Raw genomic sequence first — 21791 nt, 5'->3', positions numbered from 1 at the left:
AGGACAAAATACAGAATAAAAATTAAAAGGGTAAGTAAGTCTAGATTTTCTACACTTAACACCACATATATGTACCTACAAAATACATATATCTTCAAGGAACATAGATGTGTAGTTATAAATAGTAAATGTATACTTCCTTGTATGCACTTACATTTCCATATTTTGTCCCTCAATATTCTGTCCTTGATATTCTTGTACAACGATAATTTGGGGGTCAATATTCAGTAGTACAATGGATTTTTTCTAGTGTTAGAAATATTAAGTTAAGTTTAGGATTATATAATCAGTCCATCAAAAATCATGATTCTTGTTTTTTAATTTTTTTTTATTCATGAATATCCATAAATCTCTATCTTGAGTATCATAACTGCATAAAAACAAATCATGACAAACAAACAGCCAACATGTGCTTTGTTACAACATTTTCTTCTTCAGGCTAAAGTAATCCAATCTGCTGTTAGTAGGAATAACTAGATATCTTCTCAAATTAAATTCTACAAAGTGCTCATTCCCAAGATAACTTTGTCCAAAAGAATAACATTTATTGTTTGTAGGGAAAACGGGCTAATTTCCTAAATTGAATTCTGTTTGATCTTCAACCACATGGTAAGGGTATCAATATTGATTGAGTGGAGCCACAATCACAGCTCTCAGATTAAAATCAGCAATAGACACACACACACACACACACACACACACATATATATATACACACTCAACCCAATGCGTGACTTCCTCAATCGCTCAATCGAAGTAGAAAACAGCACTGGAGCCGTGGCCACAATTATGAAGCGTGTTTATTGACAACACTAGGTCCGACGCGTGTCAGAGTTTCCTCACTCCTTTGTCACGGGCAAGAGTAAGTAAATCGTCAGTTTCATTTAAAGCAGCAGTGCTGGTGATGTGCAGTAAACATGTAAAATATACTAGTGTGCATCATCTTAACTAATAAAGTTTCAGTAACAATGATCAAACATTTGAAAACAGACGTGGGAATGATGGTAAAAATTCATGAGAAACCACTAAAACCAAATAGTCAATCATATCGGACTAAAGACTAAAAACTCAGTCTTTGAGCAGCTGAAATTACATTGCATGCGTGCGCTCGCACAAGTTAGATTGCTGCAATTGAACATTGTTTCGTGGTAATACACAAATCCACAAATCATGATATGTCCCATTTTAGGAAAGTTACCTTGTAACAAAATATCGCTCATTTTGAGGAGTAGTCCCAGTAAATGCTATATATATATATATATCACAGCTCCCACAACACCAGCCTGACGCACTCTCGAGCGGGTGCTCGCATAACGGGGGTGTACCCGTCTACGTATTCAGCTCACAACATCCACAGGTTCACACTCTGTATAAGGATTGCAGCACTCGTGGGGGTGGTTTACTCTGGTTTATTGTTCGTAAACCTCACAGCATAGCAAAGACGCGTTTCGGCATCGGCCTTCATCAATTTGTCATACAAAGGCGCGCGGCGTCCATTTTACATTTTATAATCACTGCCTGTAAACATTTCATCAACACAGACAAAAGACTCAAAGCGTTCCGTTAAGGGTGGCGCCATATTGTAGCATTCAAATATTGCAATAGATATGCAGAGGCAGTATGCCAACATTTCATATTTATACAGTCCCTCCTTATATAGGTGAACGACATGTTGATGAAATGTTTACAGGCAGTGATTATAAAATGTAAAATGGACGCCGCGCGCCTTTGTATGACAAATTGACGAAGGCCGATGCCGAAACGCGTCTTTGCTATGCTGTGAGGTTTACGAACAATAAACCATGCAGAGTAAACCACCCCCACGAGTGCTGCAATCCTTATACAGAGTATGAACCTGTGGATGTTGTGAGCTGAATATATATATATATATATATATATATATTAAATCCACACGCTATTGTCAGAGCACTAGCAACACCTTTCCCTCGCCTCTCACGAGGGTGGTCCACAGCGAGGCAGGCAAGCCTCTCACTATCCAAAACTCATGCTGTCAACAACTCCTTCGCAACAGCAGCCACGGACACAAAAGGACTTTTCAGCAGTCAATGTTTAATTGCGAAGACTTGGCAAATCGACAAGATACTCTACACGTTTCAGGACTTACTCCCTTGTTCACGAGTGCCATAGGTTCAGTTACAAAACAAACAAATAAACATGTGACTTCAGCCAATTATTGAAAGATGAAGAAAGACTACTGCTGTAGCGGAGTTGACTCACTCCTGTTTGCACATCAGATGCCGTAATTATTACATTCCCAGTTTCTATATGCAGTGTGCAATTTCATGTCGGGCATTATTAGATCAATCAAATAATTGTCATATCACAATTGGACAGACAAAAGACAATTGCGTCGCTGCATAACATGTCCACAAAATAAAAGAAGTTCTCAGAGTTAACATATCGGAGCGCCCTGCTCCTCTGAAGTGCACTCGTGCAGCTCTAAACTTTACAAATGCTACAATTCAATTAAATCCCTGCCGTGAATAGGCCGTAACTAACATGCCCTTTTTCCCGGGTTTCAACAAACGTTATTGATTCCGTTGCGGGCTGACTTCTGCTATCGCTAAGAGTATACTTCTATAGGTGTACAGCCCAAGTGGGCAGTGCTGTCCTCATCAAATGCTTAGATATTTCGCCCCAGTGGGCTAGGGAAAAAATACTTTTGCTCTTCAGCATTTCTTCTTTCAAATTAGCAAACATCTCTCTCTGTGAAACAAAATATAAAGATATAAAAAGGTGAATATAAAATAAAGCCAAACCAAAGTGACATTAAAACATACAGAACGCTCAGTCCAAATTTCTGCAGCATTTTCTATCATCCATATCCCAGTGGGCTAATTTCTCTATTCACTCCATACCACTGGGTCAAATCTCATTGCTACTGGGGCATAGAACTATGGGTTAACACTCAAACGGACTCAACAGAAAGTACCATCATTTCACAATGACTAGCCCAAATGTACTGAAAGCTCCTCAACGCAGTTATGGCCTGTCGGTGTCAGAGACCTATACGGTACAATCAGTTTCGATTCTAGTCTTCGTAATCCTTTCACCCTGTTCCTTCCTCTTTCGTTCATTTTAACTGCATCAAGGACAACAAAGCTCAGTAGGTTACTGTTCTGACCATGGTGGCTTTGGAAATGTCATGCAATAGGGTACTGTTTTTCCCCATTTTTTATTGCACGTAGATGTTCAAGTATTAGTTTTTTAGCTTTGTGGATAGTGATTCCTATGTATGCCTTCTTGCATGGACTGAACAGGGCATATACAGCGAACTCTGTTTTACAGGATGTATGTTTCGTGATAACATATGCTTTACATTCTGCTGACAACTTACATTATTTGAATCTGATCTGTTATTGGCGAGATCGCAGAAAATTGCATTTTATTTCATTGTATTTCATTTTATGAAATTTAATAATCAAAAGAACCTTTTTGAAACATGTTTGTTAGCACAAATATTCGCAAGACTGTATATATCACTAGCACATGTACAATACTCCTAAAGTTTTTGGGACATTCCAAGACGGCTAACTTTTATAAGCATCAAGTTGTGTTGGAACAGGTAGTCCTACTTCTATTTTTATGTTTATTGAGCACTTTAAATTTCACAATGTACAAACCAAAGGTACCCATGAGAAAGGTGCGGCTGCACCGAAACGCGTCGGGCGTTTGTTTGTCATTTTTGTTTAAATAAACTTCACGCTGAATGTAATCGGGCTAGAGTCGGCTTCTTTTGGAGAAGAAAAAGCTGGTGTGAGAATTAATAGAAGATCGCCTCCTCGCTCGAGCCCGCCATCACCAAGCAGCCAGGAGATCGGCGAACCTTGTTCAAATATATATATATATATATATATATATATATAATTGCAAAATTCCTTAGTCACGATGCACCCTCGGAGGTTGTAGATTGCCACCGAAGTTTATTTACTGCAAACCGCTACACGTTTCGACACTAAGAGTGTCTTAATCACGCAAGTAATGCAAAAAAAATCCGAGCTTAAGTACATAAACATAAACATAGGTGAGGTCTACTTTCCACCCCCCGTTCCTGACGTCATGATCAGCCGCCATCATGTAATGGTGCACAAAGTATCTACCCTCTTCTCGTGGAGGTTTCATATCAGGAATAAGGTGTAAAGTAAAAAGAGTCCAATTGAAGCATATGTGTCAAATAACAGGTCGTCATTTGTAGTATAAGGTCTAATGTAAACAAGCTCTTCAATTGGACTATTTTTACTTCACACCTTTTTCCTGATATGAAACCTCCACGAGAAGAGGGTAGATACTTTGTGCACTTTTGTAATGACAGAGGAGCTCCGCAGTATCAACATGCGTGTCCTTTCATTTTTTCTTTCTTCTAATTCATGAGAAAAAAAGTTATTGTGCACAACGTGTTTTAAGAAAGCACAACTGGACTGAGATCGAATAAAAGCAGAAATGTTTTTATTTTACAGTCGTCTGCACAGAGGAATATATTGATTCACTTTGTAAGAAGTAGTGAAATACAATTACTACTTACTGACTCGAGCAATACTCGCATAGTATGAATGTAAGGTTGCAAATACATGTATTGAAATGTACCATTACAAGATGGCGGCTGTTCATGACGTCAGGAACGGGGAGTGGAAAGTAGACCTCACCTATGTTTATGTTTATGTACTTAAGCACGGATGTTTTTCTGCATTACTTGCGTGATCAAGGCACTCTTACCGTCAAAATGCGTAGCGGTTTGCAGTAAATACACTTTGGTGGTAATCTACAAACTCCGAGTGTGCATCGTGACTAAGGAATTTTGCAATTGTAGATACCGGCTTGGGGCTCCTGCCGAGGATGCACCACCCGACTTCGGGACTGATTCTGGAAGGACCTACATCTGGTGAAATTATATATATATATATATATATATATATATATATATATATATATATATATATATATATATATATATATATATATATATATATATGTATATATATATATATATATATATATATATATATATATATATATATATATATATATATATATATATATATATATATATTACCTACTGGCGGTCGCCAGTAGGTAGATATAGTTAGGACTTAGTTTCCATAGGAAATCTGCAACATTCTATTGGGAATAACTTTGGCGCCGGTGGACGAATCTTTGCGAATTTCTCAAAGAGGAAGGCCCGCTCATTCCCTGAAAGTTTTGGGGGGATTCGTCAAGTGGGGGCTGAGAAAAAAGGGGGGCCCCAAAACGTGTTTTCCCCATGTTATTTTTCATAGGACCTTTAGACACGGCTACAGCCCGAACGGCTGAACGGAATTAAAAGAAATTTGGCAAAATGGTACAAACCAAAGGTACCCGTGAGTCTGATTCGCAAATCACGCTTTTGCTTAAATGGTGTAAATCCCTCCAGTAGTCCCTGAGAAAATCAAAAGAGAAAAAATATATATATCTAGAAGTGCGCACCGTGCACGCACCCTACGCGTACCATACGCATACGATACGCGGACCTTCGCGTGCCTGAGCTGCATACTGATTGGCTGCCACTGTCTGTCAACACTCCAAAACAGAAATTGTTGGCAGCCATCTTGTGCCTTGGTAGGCTGAGGCACAAGAAAGCAGAAAAACAAACGTGTAGAACTCAAAAAGGGGGCAGGGTAGAAGCACCCTGACCCCCTAGGCCTGCTCAGGGGGTCCCACAAGGACCCCCAAGGCCACAAACATTATTATTTTTTTTAATCACGGGGTACGCCTACGGTACGCGTACGGTACGCGTACCCGCGATTTTTGAAAAAAATATAATATATTTTTTGGACCTTGGGGGTCCTTGTGGGACCCCCTGAGCAGGCCTAGGGGTCAGGGTGCTTCTACCCTGCCCCCTTTTTATTACAAGTATACAGTTATCTATACAGTCACGCATACAATCACTGAGTCTTACGTATACTTATTTATAAACAACAACTGACACATACATTGCCTTTTATTTTTCTACTTTGTTGGACATGTACCATTAAGCGAAATATTTGCTCATCACCACTCCCATAAAGATATTCACTCACCCAAACAACTGTTATAACATGTAGTATTAACGTCATATACCTACTAAATCAACTATTTACACATCTTTGGGCAGTCACACACCTCCCACCGAACCACACACACATTCACTCATCGATACAAATACTCAGTTAACTAATCAATAACTAATATAGACTTTCAAATAGCTAGTAACCAACTGGAGAAGTAGTTTTTACAACAACTGACAAAGTGATACAGATGTTCACACAGTTTAGTCACTATCCAATATATTTAGAGAGACACTTTAAATTAGTCAAGTAAACAGTCAATCACACTGCTACTAAATCCTCCATCCAGATATTTATATTTATATATCCATCATTCTTCAATGTAAATTGCTATATATATAATACATATTTAAATAACGACTGCCACCTCCCCAGGGCTCTGTTTATTTATTTATTTTAATTTGCATGGGGGGCTCGATCCCTCCCGCACACACCAGGGACCATCACCTCCCAGGGGCACCAAATATTAAAAGTTGGGGGTACTTAATGGACCCCCGGGGACCACCACCTCCCTGGGGCTTTACAAACATGGGAAGGGGGCCCCCTCCTGGATCCCTTGGGACCACCACCCCCCAGGGCCATCTCCTGCAATGTCCCAGGGTGCCAACCCCCGGGACATTGCTGTTTGCTATGGCAGGGCGGGAACACGGCTCCCGCTCTGCCATAGCAAACTCCTGCTTTACTTAATTGAAGAGAGAGCAGGGAAACCTGCTCTCACTTCAATGACACAAAGCAGAATTGCTTTTGAGCAAGGAGAGCTACATGTTAGCACCTCCCTTTTCTCAAAAGCAATGCCGGCTCCCGCAAGAGGTGGGGAGCAGGCAGGGACCGTGGGGGCATTGGGGCTCCCCATGTTCCCCAAAGGAGAGGCTAGGCCCCAGGTGATAGGGTGCTGGGGCCAGAGGTGGCCCGGGAGGGGGACAACATGGGCCCCCTCCCCCAATTTGTTTTTTTAAGAAAGGCTTCCAGGCACCGGGGATGGGGCCCCCTGGGCCAAAAGTGGTACAGGGAAGGGGGCCACGCAGCCCCCCTCCCATAACTGACAAAAAAAGGAACTGGCAACTCACCAGAGGCCCCGCCCCCATCCTGCAGCACTCTGCAAATGCGCTCCCAGGCACGGTCCTAAGTTTGGGGATTGAGCCCCTTGAATACTGAGGGTCTCTGCAGAGAGGTGGTCTGAGGGCATGCCCCATTTTCCACCTCTCTGCAACGCAGCTCTGTGGTGCTTACTGGAGGTACCTGGGGGGGTTAGTTGGGCCACAGGGGCCCTCAGGATTCAAGGGGACTTAATCCCCAACTTACACAATTCACCATAGGGCACGTTTGCACAGTGGTGCAGGGGGGAGGCAAGGCCTGACATAACAAGTGTGCAAACACGCCCCCTGGCACATTGTAAATTGGGGGATTAAGTCCCCTTCAATCCTGAGGGTCCCTATGAGTCAACTAGCCCACAAGGTACCCCAGGTAAGCGCCACAGAGCTGCGTTGCAGAGAGGTGGTCCAGGGCCATGCCCCTTTTTACACCACTCTGCAAACGCAGCTTCTGGTGCACTGCTGGTGGGGTGATGAGGTCCTCTAGTGTCCGGAAGACCTCAGGACACAAGTGGACTTCATCTTCCGAGCCGCAGTGTGCCAGAAGATGCATTTGCAGCATGGCATAAAAAGGGGCATGGCCTCAGAACACCTCTCTGCAATGTAGCTCTGTGGCGCTTACTGGAGGTACCCGGTGGACTAGTTGGCCCCCAGAGCATTCAAGAGGACTTACTCCCTTAGTGTACAACGCCCCAGGGGGTGCGTTTGCACAGTGGTGCAGGGAGGGGCGGTGCCTGATATAACAAGTTAGAAATCTTGCTGTGTGGGACTTACTGGAGGTAATAAAAGGGGTATCTGGCCCCCAAGGTTGAAGTTGGGGGCTAACAACCCCTCCTGTTACCTCTAGTAAATCCCACACAGTGGGATTGCTAAAAGGTGTTTAGAGGCCACACTCACCTTTCTCCACCACTCTGAAAACGAGACTGCTATGTTATAGTTAGAAATTAGCATTTAGAAAACCTTTGAAATTTACTGAAAAAGCCATAGGTGTCAGGGACGTTATAGTTAGCAATTAGCATTTAAAAAACCTTTGAAATTCTCTGAAAAAAAAACATAGGTTCCAGGCATGTGATAGTTAGAAATAGCATTTAAAAACCCTTAGAAATTCATTGAAAAAAACATAGGTTTCAGGGACGTTATAATTAGTTGGACATTTCACTCATACAAAACCAGAGAAATTCTGCTGCTATAGTTAGTTCAGCTAACTATAACTCGCGCCCCTGCAATGCACTGCTGATTACATCACATATTACCTTCCTTCTTGACATGGTCAGTGACATCACTGATTACATCTCAAATGACATCACTGATGACATCACTGATGACGTCATCCACGTGAAAATCTGATGCACCTCCTCACACCCTAAAGTAACCTTTGATACACCCACTGTAAAATACAAACTACCATTTTTGAAACCATAGACACACCAATACCAATTATTACACACGCACTCACTCATTCCTAGGTCTATACACACATCCACTCATTCACCCATACAATCACTCATACATGCAGTCACTCATCAATACAACACTATCATATGCAATCATACACCTATACAGACACTCACACATCACCACTCATCCATACAGTTACTCACACACCTAGTCAGTTATGCAAAGAATCAATCACACTTCCATTTACTCACCTACACAGTTATACACACAACACTTTTCCATACAGATACTAACGCATACTTACTCTCTTATACATTCACTGATACAAGTACACCTTCATCCATACAGCCACTCTCACAATCACTGACTCTCACCTACAGTCATTGATATACTCCAACTCTCACAAACACTGCCTTTTACATATATCTAATTACTTGGACATGTACCACTGAGACCACCATTCATTCACTAACACACACATACACTCACCCACCCATACAGCTGTTTCCGCATGCACTCTTGAACCCATACACCCAGTTAATCAACTACTCACACATCTATGCACAGTCACTCGCCTCCTACCCACACACACTCTCAGGCACCCAAAATACACAGGCAACCAATAAATACCCATATAGACACTCATGTAGCTCCTGACCAACCCATGCAGCAGCTTACACAACAACAGACAGACTGATACAGACATTTACACAGTTTCGTCACTAACCCATGCATTCTGTAAGACACATTTAATCACTCACTTATACAGTTAGTCACACACCTACTAACTCCTCCATCCAGACATGTATACACCCACTCATTCTTCAATACACCTTGGCATATATATAAAACATATTTAAACTCTATAGAAACACACAGTCAATGGATGATGTCATCAGTGATACCATCAGTGATGTCATTTGAGATGTCATCAGTGATGTCACTGACCATATCATGAATTATGTAATATGTGACATCATCAGCAATGCATTGCGGGGGCACGAGTTATAGTTAGCTGAACTAACTATAACGGTGGAGTTTCTCTGGTGTTGTACGAGGGAAATGTCCAGCTAACTATAACGTCGCTGAAACCTATGGTTTTTCAGTGTATTTATATATATATATATATTACTGCTCCCAGAGCACCAGATACCGAGTCACTCTTAGGACGGGTGCCGTCACGCGTTGGTGCATACGCGTAATATTCCTGCTCAGATTTTCCCCATTACAGGGAGAAAAACGACAGCACTCGCGGGATGCTTTCAGCAAGCAGTGTTCTTTATTCCACTGACAAAAACAAAAACAGACACGTTTCGGTGATTCCCTTCTTCTGTGTCTACCCGTGCAAAGCAACGGAGCGCCATTTGTAACTCATAGTTATGGAAACAGAAACAGGACTATTCGCGACCCTCAAAATTGTGGGCGCCATCTTAGAACGTTACTTGGTTCGTTATATACAGTTTAAACATAATTTCAATGTCATATTTCATAAATATCATTGTACTTTAAGAAATTATTTAAACAGCCCCATGGGCACATCAGATCTCGCCGTGGATCGGCAATGGCAACCTATCCGGTTGCCGTGCAGTCCTATTCTAGTAACCTAATATTTGGTATTTGAGTTACATGATTTGCAAATTATACCACACATTAAAGCTACCTCAATTAGTCTCTTAATATTGAGTTTCATTCATAGTCCCTTCTATGCAGCTGGGAGATCTGATGTGCCCATGGGGCTGTTTAAATAATTTCTTAAAGTACAATGATATTTATGAAATATGACATTGAAATTATGTTTAAACTGTATATAACGAACCAAGTAACGTTCTAAGATGGCGCCCACAATTTTGAGGGTCGCGAATAGTCCTGTTTCTGTTTCCATAACTATGAGTTACAAATGGCGCTCTGTTGCTTTGCACGGGTAGACACAGAAGAAGGGAATCACCGAAACGCGTCTGTTTTTGTTTTTGTCAGTGGAATAAAGAACACTGCTTGCTGAAAGCATCCCGCGAGTGCTGTCGTTTTTCTCCCTGTAATGGGGAAAATCTGAGCAGGAATATTACGCGTATGCACCAACGCGTGACGGCACCCGTCCTAAGAGTGACTCGGTATCTGGTGCTCTGGGAGCAGTAATGTTTTAATCGAGTGCACCGCCTCAACCATCAGTTCCTGCGGCTGAATATCGAGACCGCGGAAGATATACGAAGGAAAGCTTCAACGGCGCGAGGGCTGTACCAAAACGAATAGGTAAGCCCTTTTCAACTTATACGCGCTAGAATCTGAAAGAGTGGTTGGAGGCTGACGAGGGAGCAAGCAGCAATAGCAGTGTTGAACAGAGGTGGAGCACGGGACCGTAGCACCACACCTCATGACAAAAACATGTTCAGCGTCACAGACCGCAGAGAAGCAGTGGCAGGAATGTTTAAGAACAAAAATCCAGACATCACGCTACCACCCGCGACGGCGGCGGGGGAAAAGCAGAGCACACTGGCAGGTCAATACATTAAACTGGAAAGGTTATATGAACGAGAAACGAGAAAATGGTGGGAGGGCACCTCCCTTCAGAGCTACATTGAGGTACAAAGGGTGCCGCGTGGCTTGAGGATTTACACCATCCCCGCTTACGAGAATCCGGACCCTCTCTTACTAGAGGCGTGGGCCAAACACACGGCCCTCTCGTGCAAGGGCATGCTGGAGATTCTTGTCCAGTTTGCATGGAGTGACAGAGATAAAACACTCAAAGAAATTGAAGCCCTTGAGGAGGAATTAAAACAGAACACGGATACGGATCAACAAGAACAGCTCAGAGCCGCAATGAAAAAACGCCTGGAAAAATATGAGAATAAAATCAAATCGCGAAAACAAGAGAAATTTGATCGCGACGAGAGGGACTACGCAATGGGAAGAGTCCTGACTTTCGCTAAGAAGTATGATCAAACGCGAAAAGAGATGAGCAGCCTCAACAACAAAGCCAAACGAAACGACACCCAGACAAGAATAGAAACCTCTGAATCTGAAGTCACTGAGGAGGAACTGAGTGGAGAGGATGTGGCAGGTCGTGCGAGACGACTCCCCAAAACTCCTTTTCATCAGGAGTTCGATGTCATCCGCCAAAGCTGGCTGCGAGGGGGGAAGAACAAGCCCCCAGAGCAAGAAGACAAACCCGACGTGGCGGGTGGAAAAGGAAGGGGAAAAACAAATTACACACCGAGAGTGACAAGAAGCAAAAGGGGAGCGCGATGGTAATGACAGATGATCAACACCTCACCATCATAAACCTCTCGAACAAGATCTTAACAACAACTGAGGAGACTGTCTTGAAGTTAGGTCTGACCTTTTGCCCCAACCGACGTCTAGAATACACACAAACTAGAATTGACTTATATAAGTTCATTCGTAAGCTAAAACTGCACTAATTCCATAAGACCAAACCCACATCCAAAGAAGCTAAAACCATAAAATCAAATTGGAAAGATACAGACTTGTTAAATGTCAATGACTTGACATCCTTGGAAATACTTGAGGACTTACGAAAAGGGAATACCTCTGAGACCACCCCGCCAGTGGTAACACCAACTCAAAGAATAAGGAATGTTGAGGTGGCACAAGAAGCTCCACCCAGTGGCCTCAAATTACCTTCCAAATTTGTACCACAAATGCCCATGGACTCCATAGATACTTTTTCGGACCTAATTATAAGGGATCTGATGAAATTCAGAGAAAATAAACCAACGAGGAGAGGCCAGGACAATTTGACAAGCTCACAAAGAGAAGCCTTAAAAAATCTAGAGGACGACACAACAATTATCTGTAAACCCTCTGACAAGGGAGGAAATATCGTAGTCCTCACAAGAGAACAATACATAGGGGAAGCGATAAGACAATTAACTGATCGGAACTGCTATGAGGTAACAACAAAGCCACAATACAATGATAGCATTACCAAACTACATGCATTGTTAAATAAATGGCACGACAAATCGATGATTGATTTGGATGAATTTTTGTTTCTGAGAACAACCAGTCCTGTCTTACCAACGTTTTATTACCTACCCAAGGTACATAAGGATTTAAAACAGCCTCCCGGGAGACCAATTGTCTCATCGATAGGCAGTCTTACTGAAAACCTTTCTCGCTATTTGGATCACTTTCTATTTGAGGCAGTTTTGAACTTGAAATCTTATATAAGAGACTCCACAGACTTCATTGAACACATGGAGAAATTGGAATGGCAACCTACTTACTGTCTGATCACCCTGGACATAACCAGTTTATATACCTGCATTGACCACACACAAGGCTTGTCTGCAGTAGAATACTTCCTAAAGAAAAGACAATTGAAATTTGCTGCCCATAATTTAATGCTGTTGGAGCTAACGCAATACTGTCTGTATAACAACATTTTTACTTTTCAGGGAGAACTGTACAGACAAATCTCTGGTACTGCCATGGGCTCCTGCTTCGCCCCAGCTACGCGAATTTATTCGTGGGCTGGTGGGAGGAGCAGGTAGCCTGGGCGACAGAGAACCAAACATGGACTGAGAAAATAATTTTGTGGTATAGGTATATCGACGATTTGTTCCTAGTGTGGAATGGTACAGTGCAGGAGGGAGAAGAATATATTCGCCATCTAAATCTCAATGAGAACAATCTGAGATTCACGGGTCAGGTCAGCAAGGTGACAGCTAATTATTTAGATCTCCAAGTGAAGATTCAGGATGACAGGATAACGTGTTGCCTATACAGAAAACCAACAGCTGGCAACAGTACCCTGCATGCATCTAGCAGCCACTCCCCTAGACTAATAAATAGCATTCCTTATGGAGAATTTCTCCGATTGAAACAAAACTGCTCGATGAAATCTGATTTTGATGAAGCGGCAAAAGAGAGCTTCAATAGATTTCTAGCAAGGGGTTATAATGCAAAATTACTTACCACCACTCTGCGGAAAGTATCTAACATTCCGAGAGTAGATCTTTTCAAGAAGAAAAACAGAAAGATCGATGATGGCAGATTTCGCATAATAACCACCTTTTCACAAGATGCAGACTGGTTTAGAGGTATGGTAAAAAAACATTGGAACATTTTGAGAACAGATCACATCATAGGAAAGGATGTGCCACCCAATCCTCTAATTACCTTCAGAAAAGCTCGGTCCTTGAGGGATGACCTAGTTCATAGTCATCTAGATCCAGTGGTGAAAAAGAAGCAAGGTACACTCCGTGAAGCAAAAGGGTTCTTTCCATGTGGAAGGTGCAAAGCTTGCTCGGCAAGCAAACGCACTTTGTCCTATGAAGTGAAGGGCCTTAAAAATGGCAAAAAGATTAATAAGTTCATGTCTTGCCAAACTACTTTTGCAGTTTATTGCTTAAAGTGTCCCTGCGGGATGAGATATGTGGGTAGCACCATTAATTGTGTTAAGTTGAGGGTCTTAGAGCACATGCGTGCTATCGCAAACAGGGAATTCACTTACCCGGTGGCTCGCCACTTTTACATAAAGCATAAGAGCGATAGGAGTTTGCTACAATACTTCTGTCTGGACTGCATACCCGAAAATGCTAGAGGGGGAGATAGACTTCAAAAGCTGCGCAGGTTAGAGTCCAGATATATAGTAGATCTCCAGACTAAGAGCCCGGAAGGCCTGAATGGGGGAGAAGAACTGTCAGTACACTTGGGCACGTAACATAGATAAGGACAACAATGATAAGAGAAGAACTGTACTGTGGAATCTGTATTCTTGAAACTTTTTAAAGACTTTTTTAAGACTGATTGGTTGATGTGTTGATTTTCCAGTGATGTTTAGCTCCATCCCAGCTGCATAGAAGGGACTATGAATGAAACTCAATATTAAGAAACTAACTGAGGTAGCTTTAATGTGTGGTATAATTTGCAAATCATGTAACTCAAATACCAAATATTAGGTTACTAGAATAGGACTGCACGGCAACCGGATAGGTTGCCATTGCCGATCCACGGCGAGATCTGATGTGCCCATGGGGCTGTTTAAATAATTTCTTAAAGTACAATGATATTTATGAAATATGACATTGAAATTATGTTTAAACTGTATATAACGAACCAAGTAACGTTCTAAGATGGCGCCCACAATTTTGAGGGTCGCGAATAGTCCTGTTTCTGTTTCCATAACTATGAGTTACAAATGGCGCTCCGTTGCTTTGCACGGGTAGACACAGAAGAAGGGAATCACCGAAACGCGTCTGTTTTTGTTTTTGTCAGTGGAATAAAGAACACTGCTTGCTGAAAGCATCCCGCGAGTGCTGTCGTTTTTCTCCCTGTAATGGGGAAAATATGAGCAGGAATATATATATATATATATATATATATATATATATATATATATATATATATATATATATATATATATATATATATATATATATATATATATATATATATATAATATATAGCTAGATATATATATATACATATATATCAATATATATATATATATATATGTACAGACAGATAAATAAATAGATATCTAGATCTATAAATATATATATTCACTGAAAAAACCATAGGTTATAGACCATATATAGTTAGGAATTTGCATTTACAAAACCTTGAAAATTCACTGAAAAAACCATAGGTTAGAGACCATATATAGTTAGCTGGACATTTTATTGACATAAAACCAATGAAATTCCATATATAGTTAGTTGCACTAACTATATATCGCGCACCCGCAATCCACTGCTGATGATGTCACATATTACATCATTCATGACATGGTCAGTGACATCACTGATGACATCACTGATGACATCTCAAATGACATCACTGATGACATCACTGATGACATCTCAAATGACATCACTGATGACATCATCTAGTGTCTGTGTGTTTTTGTAAAGTTTAAATATGTTTTACATATTGAAGAATGAGTGGATGTATGGAAGACTGAGTGTGTGTGTGGCTGGCTGGGAGGTGTGTGACTCTGTGCATATCAATGTGTACTTGTATCAGTGATTGTATAAGAGTGTAAGTATGTTTTAGTATATGTGTGAAAAGTATGGTGTTCTGTGTTTAACTTTATAGATGAGGAAATCGAAGTGTGATTGATTCTTCACAGGACTGACTAGGTGTATGAGTGCATATGATAGTGTTGTAATAATGAGTCACTGTATGTATGAGTGATTGTATGGGTGAATGAGTGAATGTGTGTGTAGACGTAGGAATCAGTGAGTGCGTATGTAGTAACTGGTATTGGTGTGTCATGATGTCATCAGTGATGTCATTTGAGATGTCATCAGTGATGTCATTTGAGATGTCATCAGTGATGTCATCAGTGATGTCACTGAAGTATGGTGTTCTGTGTTTAACTGTATAGATGAGGAAATGGAAGTGTGATTGATTCTTTACAGGACTGACTAGGTGTGTGAGTAACTCCATGGATGAGTGGCAGTGTGTGAGTGTCTGCATAGGTGTATGAGTGCATATGATAGTGTTGTAATAATGAGTGACTGTATGTATGAGTGATTGTATGGGTGAATGAGTGAATGTGTGTGTAGACGTAGGAATCAGTGAGTGTAGTAACTGGTATTGGTGTGTCATGATGTCATCAGTGATGTCATTTGAGATGTCATCAGTGATGTCATCAGTGATGTCATTTGAGATGTCATCAGTGATGTCATCAGTGATGTCACTGACCATGTCATGAATGATGTAATATTTGACATCATCAGCAGTGGATTGCGGGTGCGCGATATATAGTTAGTGCAACTAACTATATATGGAATTTCATTGGTTTTATGTCAATAAAATGTCCAGCTAACTATATATGGTCTCTAACCTATGGTTTTTTCAGTGAATTTTCAAGGTTTTGTAAATGCAAATTCCTAACTATATATGGTCTATAACCTATGGTTTTTTCAGTGAATTTCATTGGTTTTTTAAAAGCTAATATCTATAGCTGTAAAATATATTCTTTATTACGTGACGTATCACGTAGCCACGTGAGACGCCTCATGGCGCGTCGCATAACCGTGACGTATCGGCTCTGCAGCGCAAACAAAACCCGTAACGTAAGCGTGCCGGAGCACGCTTACAGATATATATATATTTTTTAACCTTAATTAGACAAAATCCACACGTGCACATATCTTGAGGCCTTGCAAAGGCACATCAAACAAACAGTCCCTACAATTTTGCCAAGTTTGCTGGAAATCTATTCCCTTTATTTTTTTTTTACTGTTTCTCTTGGTTTTCCCCTTGTTGCGCTTACCGGGACGCTACCCGGTACGCGAACCGGACACTCCAAAAACACAAGATGGCGGACTCCCGTTACGCTGCCGGTTAGCTGCCCGGTTCGCGTACCGAGAAGCGCCTCTAACGCGAAAAATCGCGGGGGACTTTAATATCCCCCTCATCAATCCTAGGGGGTCAGGAGGGGTTTACCTTGCCCCCTTTCCTTCATTTCCCCCTTCTTTTTTCACCACATCTTGTCTCTCGAACCTACCGAGAGACAAGATGGCGGCCGCTCCGGACTGTTTACAATGTTGACAGCTACGCTGCCGGTTAGCTGCCCGGTTAGCTGCCCGGTGAGCTGCCCGGTGAGCTGCCCGGTGAGCTGCCCGGTTCGCGTACCGGGACGCGCCTCTACGGCGTAAAATCGCAAAAAAATTTTTTTTTTTATTTTTTGCCCCGCGGGGCACTTTAATATTCCCCTCATCAATCCTAGGGGGTCAGGAGTGGTCTACCTTGCCCCCTTTCCTTCATTTCCCCCTTCGTTTTTCACCACATCTTGTCTCTCGATCGTACCGAGAGACAAGATGGCGGCCGCTCCGGACTGTTTAGAATGTTGACAGACACCGGAGAGCCAATCAGCTTCGCTTCGCGAAGTTCCGTTACGCGTCAGGTACGCGAACCGGGGCGCTAACCGGAGCGCTGTCACAGATATATATATTTTTTTAAACGTTAATTTCTCAAAATCCACTGGAGCACATATATTGAGACATAGCAAAGGCACGTCGGGCAAACCATATCTACAATTTTGCCAAGTTTCATGTAAATCTATTCAGCCGTTCGAGCTAAAAGTGAGTCCAACCGCCCTATGGAAAAATGAATGGGAAAAACGCGTTTTGGGACCCCCCTTTTTTCTCGGCCCCCCTTGACGAAACCCCCCCCCAAATTTTCAGGGGCTGCTCAGAAACAAAATGTGCCATTTTCCTGAAAATTTCAGCCAATTCCGTCCACAAACGCCAAAGTTATTAGACATAGAATTTTCAGAAATCCCATAGAGAAAAAATCCTAACTATATATACCCACTGGCTATCGCCAGTAGGTAATATACATATATAATCATATATAATCTGCATATCTATATAAATATAAATGCATGCATACATATACATATATGCATACATATGCATGTTATTTACATGAAAGTTTTAAAAACACTAATAAAAGCAAAGCTAAAAAGCCACCTCATTACAAACAGAATGGCTTTAACTTAAACGAGGGCGAGATCTATTGCATTTTCAATGCTTGTTTACTTTGGTTCTACCAAGAAGGCATTCAGATGTGTCACACATTTGCCATAAATTCTGAATGTTAGCACTCTAGTTGCTCATTAGATCACTGTAGTAAAGCTAGTGCTCACCAGGGAAGTCTGCTGCTAATCATGGTTTGCAGCCATTTTCCCGCATTTTTTATCCCGCAGACTTTCAGTCCGCACACCATTATCCCGCAAGGTCATTGACCTCGCATACCATTATCCCGCATTGTTTCAAAACGCATGTGCATTTATCGCGCATGCCTTTACAAAGAATTACGTTTTAAAGGCATGTATGGTAAATGCATTTACGTTGTGAAAACCACGATGACGAGAGAGGTAAGTGGGTTTGTGTTAATTTTTTCGTGGGTTAGTGATTGTGTAGTGTAGTGTAGTGTTGTGTAGTGTAGTGTTGTGTTAGTGTAGTGTAGAGTTGTGGTGGTTGTTTAGTGTAGGGTCATGCTGGGGGTAGTGTTTTAGGGTTTAGGGTTGTGTTGTAGTGTTTGCGTAGTGTAGGGTCATGCTGGGGGTAGTGTTTTAGGGTTTAGGGTAGTGTTGTAGTGTTTGCGTAGTGTAGGGTCATGCTGGGGGTAGTGTTTTAGGGTTTAGGGTTGTGTTGTAGTGTTTGCGTAGTGTAGGGTCATGCTGGGGCTAGTGTTTTAGGGTTTAGGGTAGTGTTGTAGTGTTTGCGTAGTGTAGGGTCAATCTGGGCGTAGTGTTTTAGGGTTTAGGATAGTGTTGTAGTGTTTGCGTAGTGTAGGGTCATGCTGGGGGTAGTGTTTTAGGGTTTTGGGTAGTGTTGTAGTGTTTGCGTAGTGTAGGGTCATGCTGGGGTGTAGTATTTTAGGGTTTAGGGTAGTGTTGTAGTGTTTGCGTAGTGTAGGGTCATGCTGGGGGTAGTGTTTTAGGGTTTTGGGTAGTGTTGTAGTGTTTGCGTAGTGTAGGGTCATGCTGGGGGTAGTGTTTTAGGGTTTTGGGTAGTGTTGTAGTGTTTGCGTAGTGTAGGGTCATGCTGGGGTGTAGTGTTTTAGGGTTTTGGGTAGTGTTGTAGTGTTTGCGTAGTGTAGGGTCATGCTGGGGGTAGTGTTTTAGGGTTTTGGGTAGTGTTGTAGTGTTTGCGTAGTGTAGGGTCATGGTGGGGGTAGTGTTTTAGGGTTTAGGGTAGTGTTGTAGTGTTTGCGTAGTGTAGGGTCATGCTGGGGGTAGTTTTTTAGGGTTTAGGGTAGTGTTGTAGTGTTTGCGTAGTGTAGGGTCATGCTGGGGGTAGTGTTTTAGGGTTTATGGTAGTGTTGTAGTGTTTGCGTAGTGTAGGGTCATGCTGGGGTGTAGTGTTTTAGGGTTTTGGGTAGTGTTGTAGTGTTTGCGTAGTGTAGGGTCATGCTGGGGGTAGTGTTTTAGGGTTTAGGGTAGTGTTGTAGTGTTTGCGTAGTGTAGGGTCATGCTGGGGTGTAGTGTTTTAGGGTTTTGGGTAGTGTTGTAGTGTTTGCGTAGTGTAGGGTCATGCTGGGGATAGTGTTTTAGGGTTTATGGTAGTGTTGTAGTGTTTGCGTAGTGTAGGGTCATGCTTGGGGTAGTGTTTTAGGGTTTAGGGTTATGTTGTAGTGTTTGCGTAGTGTAGGGTCATGCTGGGGGTAGTGTTTTAGGGTTTAGGGTTGTGTTGTAGTGTTTGTGTAGTGTAGGGTCATGCTGGGGGTAGTGTTTTAGGGTTTAGGGTAGTGTTGTAGTGTTTGCGTAGTGTAGGGTCATGCTGGGGTGTAGTGTTTTAGGGTTTTGGGTAGTGTTGTAGTGTTTGCGTAGTGTAGGGTCATGCTGGGGGTAGTGTTTTAGGGTTTAGGGTAGTGTTGTAGTGTTTGTGTAGTGTAGGGTCATGCTGGGGGTAGTGTTTTAGGGTTTAGGGTAGTGTTGTACTGTTTGTGTAGTGTAGGGTCATGCTGGGGGTAGTGTTTTAGGGTTTAGGGTAGTTTAGTTGTTTAGTGTATGCTAAAGGCATATTCGTTCTAAAAGTTTTCGTTATTTTAATTTGCGGCCTAATAGTACATGCGGGATTTCGTCATATATTCGCTAATCATACTTTCTATGGCAAAATGAACCCCCTCATTTTGTTCCTTTTTAAATTAAATGTTTTAAGAGTTACCACTTTATTCCAATCAAGATGGCTTCAGGTGTGCCATACCTTTGTAATAAGTAGGACTGTTAGCACTCTAGTTGTTCTTTAGAACACTCTGGGACATTCTGTCATTGGGCTATAGTTGGGCTACATCTGGCTGATATTTGGGCTACATTTGTTTTTTTTGTCTCTGGTGGCCATATTTGGGCTACATTGGGCTACATTGGGCTACATTGGGCTACATTTGGGCTCCAACATATATATAGCCCAATGTAGCCCAATATATATTTTTCAAAGTTAATTTTCGTAAAAACCACTGGAGCCTATATCTTGAGACATAGCAAAGGCACATCGGGCTATCAGTCCCTACAATTTTGCCAAGTTTGGTGTAAATCCATTCAGCCGTTCAGGCTAAAAGTGAGGCCAACCGCCCTATGGAAAATTGCATGGGAAAAACACGTTTTGGGACCCCCCTCAGAAACATAATGTTCCATTTTCCTGAAAATTTCAGCCAATTCTGTCCTCAAACGCCAAAGTTATTCGACATAGAATTTTCAAAAATCCCATAGGAAAAAAATCCTAACTATATATACCTACTGGCTATCGCCAGTAGGTAATATCAACTGCAACTCGCGAAAACACCACCTGAAAGTGGAATCACGGGCGTAGACCAACTCTGGATTTCAGCATTATTTTATTTCTTCTCACATTCTGTCAAGACGCGTCACCTGACCATGCGCAATGACTGCCCCCAAATGTAAAGTGCAAGTGCATCACATTTTTCCATAGACAAATTACTTTTATGTTTCAATACATTCACAGTGTCTTGTGCTTGTTTTTGCCAAAAACTGTCTTCAGTATTTTTGTAAATAATTGTTTCAGTGCATTTATATATATATATAATATATATCTAGATATATATATATACATATATATATATATATATATATATATATATATATGTATATATATATAAATATATATATATAGACAGATAAATAGATAGAAATCTAGATCTATAAATATATATATATATATATATATATATATATATATATATAGAGAGAGAGAGAGAGAGAGAGAGAGAGAGATAGATAGATTTACTAAAAAAAACAAAGGCTACAGGGACGTTATAGTTAGGGTCAGATCATAAAAATTCAGCAATTATAGTTACCTGAGCTAACTATAATGTACGCCCCCACAATGCACTATGTCAGGACTCCAAGACTCCAAATCGGAGTAATAACGCAGAGGAGAGAAAGTTGCAGCGCTACTCGAGTGAAGAGAGATACCTGGACGGAGTCAACTCAGAAATGGCACCTTAAAATGGTCGCCAGTGCTGAGTTGAGGTCAGCGATCTAGTTGCCAGTCGCAATCACAGCGGAATCCAGGTGAGGCTCGTGCTTGGTCAGAACTGCGCACTTCACCAGGATTTTCACCGCTAGAGGAACGTTTCGTGACAGGAGCCCAGAGTTTTTAGTGATAAAGTTACCGAGAGAGTAAATGACGACCTTGGCATACCATAGGAAAGAAAATAACGAGTTTAAGAGCGAGAGACAAGATCAGCGCAGCTGAAGTGA

The sequence above is a fragment of the Lissotriton helveticus genome, chromosome 2_1 (genome assembly GCF_964261635.1).
Source record: "Lissotriton helveticus chromosome 2_1, aLisHel1.1, whole genome shotgun sequence".
NCBI lineage: Eukaryota > Metazoa > Chordata > Amphibia > Caudata > Salamandridae > Lissotriton > Lissotriton helveticus.
This window is presented reverse-complemented; position numbering follows the sequence as displayed.